The following is an 8,048-nucleotide window of genomic DNA, read 5'->3' as shown; positions in this document are numbered from 1 at the left end:
AAAGCATAAGAGACTCTTAAAAACTGAGAACAAACTGAGGGTTGATGGGGGGTGGGAGGGAGGAGAGGGTGGGTGATGGGTATTGAGGAGGGCACCTTTTGGGATGAGCACTGGGTGTTGTATGGAAACCAATTTGACAATAAATTTCATATATAAAAAATAAAATAAAATAAAATAAAATAAAAATAAAAAAAAAAAAAATGAAGTTGCTCAGTGAGTAAAACAAGAACTAGTCACTCAAAGCAGGGGGTTGTTGTGGCATTTTATAGCTGCAGTATGTCCTTGGGGAAAATAGTGTCTCCTGTTAATTTTGCAGCTGGCTTTATCTGTGTGTTATTCTGGACTGATAAATAGGGCAGATTTTTACAGTCCAAACTAATGTTTAGGTTTTCAAGGGTCAAACAATGGAAGAGGAATATGCAAAGACATAGTGAGTAGACAGGAAGAAAACCAAAATGTAAGTCTCATATAGCAGGAAGGTGATTATTGGTGTTGAATGCCGCTAAGAGGTGTAGTGCTACTTACTCTCCAATACAATAGCCACTAGCCACAGGTAGCTTAAATTTTAATTTAAAGTAGGGGTGCCTTGGGGCACCTGGGTGGCTCAGGTCATGATCTTGCAGAACGTGAGTTCTAGTACTTGGGTTGACAGCTCAGAGCCTGGAGACTGCTTCTGATTCTGTGTCTTCTCTCTCTGCCCCTTTCCTGCTTGTGTTCTCTCTCTCAAAAATAAATAAACAAACATTAAAAAACAATTTAAAAAAATTTTTAATATAAAGTGTTTAATTACAGGGATGCCTAGCTGGCTCAGTCGGTAGACCATCCAATTCTTGATCTCAGAATCGTGAGTTTGAGCCCCATGATGAGTGCAGAGATTAATTTTTTAAAAGTGATTAATTATGTTAAACTTATTTTAGACATTAAGTTAATTAAATAAAAATTTTTATTCCATGTGGCACTTAGCCACATGTCCAGTGTTTGGCAGCCATGACTAGTGGCTAGGTATTGGGCAGTCCAGATACAGAAGATTTTCATCATCACATAAAGCTAACTGAACAGCAGTAAAAGACCTGCGAGTCCCAGGTCAGGGTGACCCGTGTTGAGTGCAGTGTCCAAGGAGTGATGTGGGGGGTGGAAGCCCTGTGCGAGGTCCAGACAGTAGTGAGTAGTATTCTTTCTAAAACTCAACCCTAACTGCGCAAGTTTTCTATAATAGCTGCTGTGTAACTGAGGCATATCCATCCCACAAGCCCAGGCGCAGAGCACTGGGCTCCCCTGCTCCCCTGCGCATTTCCCTGCTCAAACTCACTACGGTCCCCAAACTCCATCTCCCAACCTGCCCCGGGGTCGTCTTCGGCGACTCTGGCTCTTTGGCTTCCGGGAAGTGTAGTTTTTAAAGCGTTCCAACTCCAGAAAGGATCTAGGCATTGAACTAAGGCTCCCATAAGGCAGTGCATGGGCCACTGCAGTCCACTTCACCGCGGCCGCCATGTTTACCGTGAGGGAAGCCAGAAGGGGCACCCGCGGTTTAGTGGAGCCGGGCCGAGATGCAGGAATCTCCGGGAATGAAGGAGGATAGCAACTCCACCGGGTCTCTTCCTGCCACTCCTCAGATCTCTGTCGCTCGGGGGCTGTGGAGAATGCCTCAACCGAAGTGGAGCCGATGGGGGTATCAGGGAGCCTTGGTGACTGAGCGGCCACAACCGCTAAGGGACTTGGAGGCAGCGTCTAACTGCGAGCAGCCTGAGACCCATTGGGCGGCCCCTGGCGTGAAGCGCACGCGCAAATGAGAGACCTCGCGGCCTCTGTAAACACCGGAGAGCGCCTGCGCTAACCGAGCGTCCCTGGATCAACACGTGGGGGCGCCTTAGCGAAGATAACTGTAAAATGTATAGTAGCGTAAGGGTCTTGTCTTTTTGTGTTGTACTTTTTCTTATGGTTTGTAACATACAGCCCTCTTCATCGCCTCTTAGTTTGATCCTCACAACAGGTTTTTGTGTTGTTTTGTTTTTAGCGTAGTGACATTTATTTTAGTTTTCTATCATATATTCTATCATTTCACAACAATTTTTTGGGTTTGTTTGTTTGTTTTACAAACGGGACAATGGGTTAGAGAAAGTCACACAGCCAGAGTCCTAGTATAATAAAGTGTGAAGGACCAGAGATGGTTCAGGATTCACGGGCTCTACCCTAGGCTGTGCCTCTGACTTGCTTTGTGACCTTGGGTAATTCTGTTCCCTTGGGGAGCTAAGCCTTCTCGTATGTAAATGGAAATAAGTTGTTGGGAGGATCAAATGAGATCTAGGAGTGAAACTAAATTCCCAAGCAGTATTTAAAGGCAAAATATTATAGTCAGGTGTTTGCAGATTGAGGGGCTGTTTCCTCATCTTACAAATTACAAAACTGAGGGCCCCAAAAGGAGCAGGAGTTTGCTGCAGGTATCAGCTGTGAACAAGGGCTGAAATCCAGCACTGCTGCCTTTGGGCCCAGAGTCCTTCTCTGCATCTCAAGGATCAGTGTCTTTGTTGCATACAGTTGGATCGACTGTTCGCTGAGTGTCTGGGGGAGTCCCTATTCCCAATCCTTCTCTCCAATCCCACTTGGCCCTAATGAAGGAGGGCCCTGCTCTGTTGAGATGACTACCAGAGGCAGAAAGCAAAGGAGGATCTGGAGAATGCTGGAGAAAGAACAGTGTTGCTGGAGCTGTACAGATGTTGCTTCTCAGGATGGTGGTCCAGGCAAGGGAAGGAGGCCAGGTATGACAGATGAGGGGGTAGTGCTAAGGGGGGACCCTGAGTGGGAAGGAGTGGGAGGGCATGGGGCTCTGTTTTAGAGCCTGGTAGGAATGGGACACTTAGGTGACCAGTTGGGGCCACTGGCAGCTGGAGGTAGTATCTGGACTGGCCTGATGACGAGGACAGGAAGGAAGTGATGCTTGTTGAGCCGAGGCTGTAGGAGCCACTCCCTTAACCAGGTGGAGCAGTCAGGTGGTACAGCATACCACCCCCCAGGATCAGGCAGCTGCCTGCCAGGGAAGTGAACTTCTCTCTGTCCCTAGTGGGAGAGCAGGGCTGTACCCAGATGTTTCTGTCTGGAGTGCTCTTAGAGGTTTTGGGGGACAGGTGGGGGAGGGGCTGGGAGATCCTGAGTTCTAGTTGCACATGGAGCCTTCTCAGGCAAGTCATGAAAGGCAGATGTTCATATAAATAGAAAACCAAGATTCATCTCACTTCCAAGTATCTAGTTCTCTTAACACTTAACTGTTTTCAGCAGGGGAAACAGGCTGAAAGAGGAAAGGACTCTGTTAGGGACACACAAGGAGTTGGGGTAGAACTGAACTAGGATAGGGATCTTTCCATTACATGGCAGTGATCAAACATCTTCATCAAACATTTATTGAGTGTCTAATGTATATTCAGAAGAGCTACCTTAGGGGCAAACAGAAGGCAGGATTGCAGTCAGACCTGGCTTTTAATCAGCCCTCTCAGCCCTCCTCGTGACTTAATGTTGTTACCCTGGGTAAGTCACAACCCCTCTGACCCTCAAGTTACCTGTAAAGTGGCAGTAGTAAGACTTATCCAAGGTGTAACTATGAATTAAATGATTTATGACCTGCTAAGCACATAGAAAAGCAACAGGCACGTGATGCACACTCTAACCATTAGCCACTGTTGTTACTTGTGAACACGGGTTGAAGCTGGCTGCAGACAGGGTTCTACTAGAGCCAGGCAGAGGCAGAGATGCTGCAGCCCCAGCAGATAACTTCCCCTCCATGCCCTGGGAGCCTGAGTTTCTGGAAGTCAGGAGGGGTGAGGGGTGATGGGGACACATACATCCCCATTTCCTTCGGCACTGGGAACCTGGCAGGGAACAAGTGTCTCACCTGGAGTGTTTACACCTCCACTTGCAACATGATTCCCTTCCTTACAACCTGAGGTCCAGAGTTAAAGTGATTCTTGCTCAAAGCCACACATTACAGCCCTGGACAGTCAGACCAGAACCAGACCCTGGGGTCTTTACAGTCCTGTCAGGATTTGGGGTCATACACAATTCTTCCTCCCTGCAAGGCAGAAGTCCAAAAGTGCTAACTAACAGCAGGGGCTTGACCTGTGTTTCCCCTGATTAAAGCAAGAGCTGGAGGGAAGGGAGGGGCCTGGTGGGCCTAACATCAGATACCCTGTCCTGTCCCCAGCCCACCCTGTTGCTGATAATTTCAATTCTGGTCCAAGCCTCCCTAACAGAGGTTGGCTTCAAACCCCTTATTTATAGAGGAGGAAAGAAAGACCCAGAGAGGCCAAGAACTCACCAAGAGCCCCACAGTAAGGTAGGAATGAGTCTGGGTCAGAACTCAGGTCTCCTGACATTAGGTCAGGGCCCTGCCTGGCAACCAATCTGGGCAAGGCAGGGCTTGGCTCCATCCCTCCTTCCCAGTGCCTCCTTAGCCCTGCTTGGACCAGCCCCAGTGCAGCCACCTGCATGGGCTCTGGTTGCCGAGTGGCAGGGTGGAGGTGGGTGTGTGGAGAAGCAGGAGGAGGCAGAGTATAGGACCTGGTCAGAGAGAGGCCCAGAGCTGGTCTAGGGTGGGTGGACTGGGGAAGCTCTTCTTGGTGTGGTGGCTACTGCAGGATTCTAGGACCTTATTAATCAGTCTGAAGCAGCAGAGGATAAAAATACCGTGGGAACACACTCCTGGAGGTGGGGAGCAAAGCAGATTCAGGAATGAGTCACAGAGCCCAAGCCCTAAATTTAGAAGGTGCTGAAGGAGGCAACCTCCCCCAGGAGGGGAGCACCGTGGAGATGCCCACTGACCCAGGACACCAGGGCCTCAGGACAGGGGGCTGTGATTGGCAGAAGCTGCCTGCAAGGCATTGCCCTGTAATGAGAAAACAGACAGTTTGAGTTGCTGCTTAGGCATTTTACAGTACAATAACCCTGCTCATACCCAGAGTCTGAACATTTAAGTGAGGACCTGAACTTAGGATTCCCACCACAGATTTTTGCTTTGCTTTTCCTGGTCACTTAAAATTAGAGTTGAGCCCATGAAAAATTAGTGACCTCCACCCCAACCACCTTATAAGTATTAGGTGCTTGCTACCTGCTCTCTATCTCCGGCTGGCTGAAGACCTGGACAGAAAGGACTGACCTTCCCTGGCTCATGGTTCTGGGATCCCAAAGTAATAAATCTTGCGACTTGACTTCCTTTGTATGAGTATATTGAAACTGCGTCTTCAATCAAAAGGACCTCGGGGTTTTCTCTTTCCCAGAGTGGGAGAGCTCCGACCCGAGGGAGCTCCCTGCCAACCCTGTGTGGGTGGCTCATGCCTCCTCATTCAGCAGATCATAATCTACATATTCTTGACACACCAGCTCCCAAGTTTTCCAACACATGCCCCATGGAAGCTGAGCCTGTCCTAGCTCTGCTCAACATATGGATTTTGATCCCAGAACGAACCCTGAACCAAGGCAGAACCATCAGCCCCATTCTCAGTCAGAGTCCCCAGTGGGCCTTACTCACACCAGCCCTTCCTATGGTCCTGGGAACCAGTCCCTGGAGCGTGCACATGTCCGTTCTGTCCTGCCCACTGGCCGGTCGTGGCCGGGCTCCCCATGTCCTGCTGCTGTCCTAGCACACAGTAGTTGGACACTGAGGAGGGGGATCTATGGATGCAAGGAGTTAACGTCATTGAGTGAAGGCCTCTCAAAGGGGACCCGTCTCGACCTTTAGCAGCATTCGGGGATGGAATGAGGAAGGGGGACAAGATGTCAGTGCTCACCTCAGCTTTATTCTCAACCTCCAGGCTCCAATGAACCCAGGCTGCTGCTTTTCCTCCAGGTCACAAGAGAGAAGTACTGCCTCCAGGTCAGGGAACAAAGATGCAGGAAAGAGGCCATACCTTGGGGACAGATGTCAGACCTGAGGGGGAAGGGAGCTCTGGAGCTGTGGTGTTTGTTGAACACTCATTGCTTGCCAGTCACTGTGCTGAGCACTCCACGTGCATGAATTCACTTCATCCCCATTGCAACGAAGTAGATCCTACTAATCCACCCGTTTTAGAAATGGGAGAACTGAGACACAGAGAAGTTCAGTAATTTGCACTCCTTCACACAGTAAAAGGTTCTAACCCAGACAGCCTGGCTCCCTGGCTCAAGCCCTTAGCCATTCTGCCAGACTGCTGAGCAGGTATTTCACTGCATCTGTCCTGCCTCCTCTCCCATCCTTCCCTCCCCACCCTGCAGTCTCTGTACCCTAGAGCTCTGGGAACTGCCCCCTAGGCCTAGAGGGTCTTGCTGCCCAGCATATCCCCAGGCCTGGGGGAGGGAGGAGTGTAACAATGCCCCAACACCTCGCAGGACTTCACAATTTACAGAGCCCCCAGCCTGCCTCAGCCTGGCGGTGGAAATCTTGAGCATCACCACATTGGCAGGATAACAGGCCTAGAAAGGTACCCAAGGTAGGGAGAGCCTGAAGCAGAACCCGGGGGACTCCCTCTGTGGGAGGGCCCCAGACCTAAATGGCCCTGCCCTCCTGGGCATGCTGGGTACCCCTGCTGCTGATGTCGAATGGGCAGTGCTGCCTGCAGGAATCCATTTCGATTGCTGGGTCGATGCAACCTTCCAAACGCCCTGGAGTTTCCTGTCAGAGGCTCCAGATCCATCTGCCTGACCCCAGGCCCTGCCTAAGGCTCTGTGCTCAGGCTGGTAGCAGTGGGGGTGGAGGAGTCCTTGTGTGTCTTCAGGAAGGACAAAGTTGTCTGGCCCTTCTACCAGAGTAAGAAATCCGGCACTGGAACGAGTACCTCTTTTATGGCAGCCCACACACAACTTGGTTCTTTTGGCTTCTTATTTTTTAATCTCAAAGCTGGGCCCTCAGCACCCTGACTCAGGACAGTTTCCACCTTCTGGGACTAGAGGGCCTCTGGGGAGCACTTTGGATCACCCTTTAGATGGTGGGAGGGGCTATTACTTTTCCTGAGGCTCCTCTGAGAGGCTTGCTTGGGGAACAGGGACCTGCCCAAGGACACAGCCTGGCCCAGGTATAACATAACGTCCCCCTCACCCGTCTGCCCAGGGAACCACCACAGGGACACAAAGGATGGGTTCTTGTTGGGCCTTATTTTCCTCATCTGTCAAATGCGGCTAATGGTCCCTGCCTGATCTTCCACCTAAAGTTGAAAAAGTCAGACAAAATGAGGAAGATTCTTACTCTTCACAGAGAGGATGTGAGGGGCCACGTGTGTGCGCAAGCACACGTGTGTGCACCTGTAACAACTGTGTCCCAGGCAGGCCAGGGACTGCGATCTACAGAGGACTGCTGTGTGTACTGAGTGTGCGGAGCTTCAAGGCTTTGTGATGTGGGTGTGGCAGTGCCTCAGGTGAAAGGTTGCCAGATTTAGCAAATATTTGGGGTATACTTATACTAAAAATGATTCTTTGCTAATCTGGAAATCAAATTTCACTAGGCATCCTGTACTTTATCTGGCAACTCTACTGTGGCACTCTAGGTGACCTGGTGTGCCCAAGCGTGTGTACCTGTGTCAGGCGGGCCGGGCATGACACTGAAGTGGTGTGTGGCTGTGTTGTGACTTTGACAGGGCATCAGTGTGATGGTATGTGGCTATGACGGTGTCACCAAGAGAAGCCAGGTTGTGGGTGACTCTGCCAGTATGGCTCTCCGTGACTCCCTCAGACTCTAGCTGCTCCCTCAGAGCAGGGTTTGGGCTGTTTGCTCAGTGAGGCCCAGCAGGGGTAAAGAACCGCCCTGGGCAAACACTTAGATCCGGCTCCAGATGGGACTGGGATGCAGAGCTTATTGCCACCTGCCCTCAGACTGTAAAGGACACGTCCCTCTCAAGGCCAAGCCAGCCCTGGGGGCCTCAGAGTGCTCTATCCTGGAAGGGGGGCCTCTGGAACCACCTCTCTACTCTGCTGCTTCCTGGTGACCTCACACAGGTCATGCCCAATCTTCTAGAACAGTGCCTCCAGGACACTGCTTTGTTACCCCAGGCAACCTGGGAATTTCTCCACCCAAACTGGCAGGCCAAGTTACC

This window comes from Herpailurus yagouaroundi, unplaced genomic scaffold (genome assembly GCF_014898765.1).
Source record: "Herpailurus yagouaroundi ecotype Mexico unplaced genomic scaffold, PumYag 180, whole genome shotgun sequence".
In the NCBI taxonomy this organism is placed as follows: domain Eukaryota; kingdom Metazoa; phylum Chordata; class Mammalia; order Carnivora; family Felidae; genus Herpailurus; species Herpailurus yagouaroundi.
Note: the sequence above shows the minus strand (reverse complement) of the source record.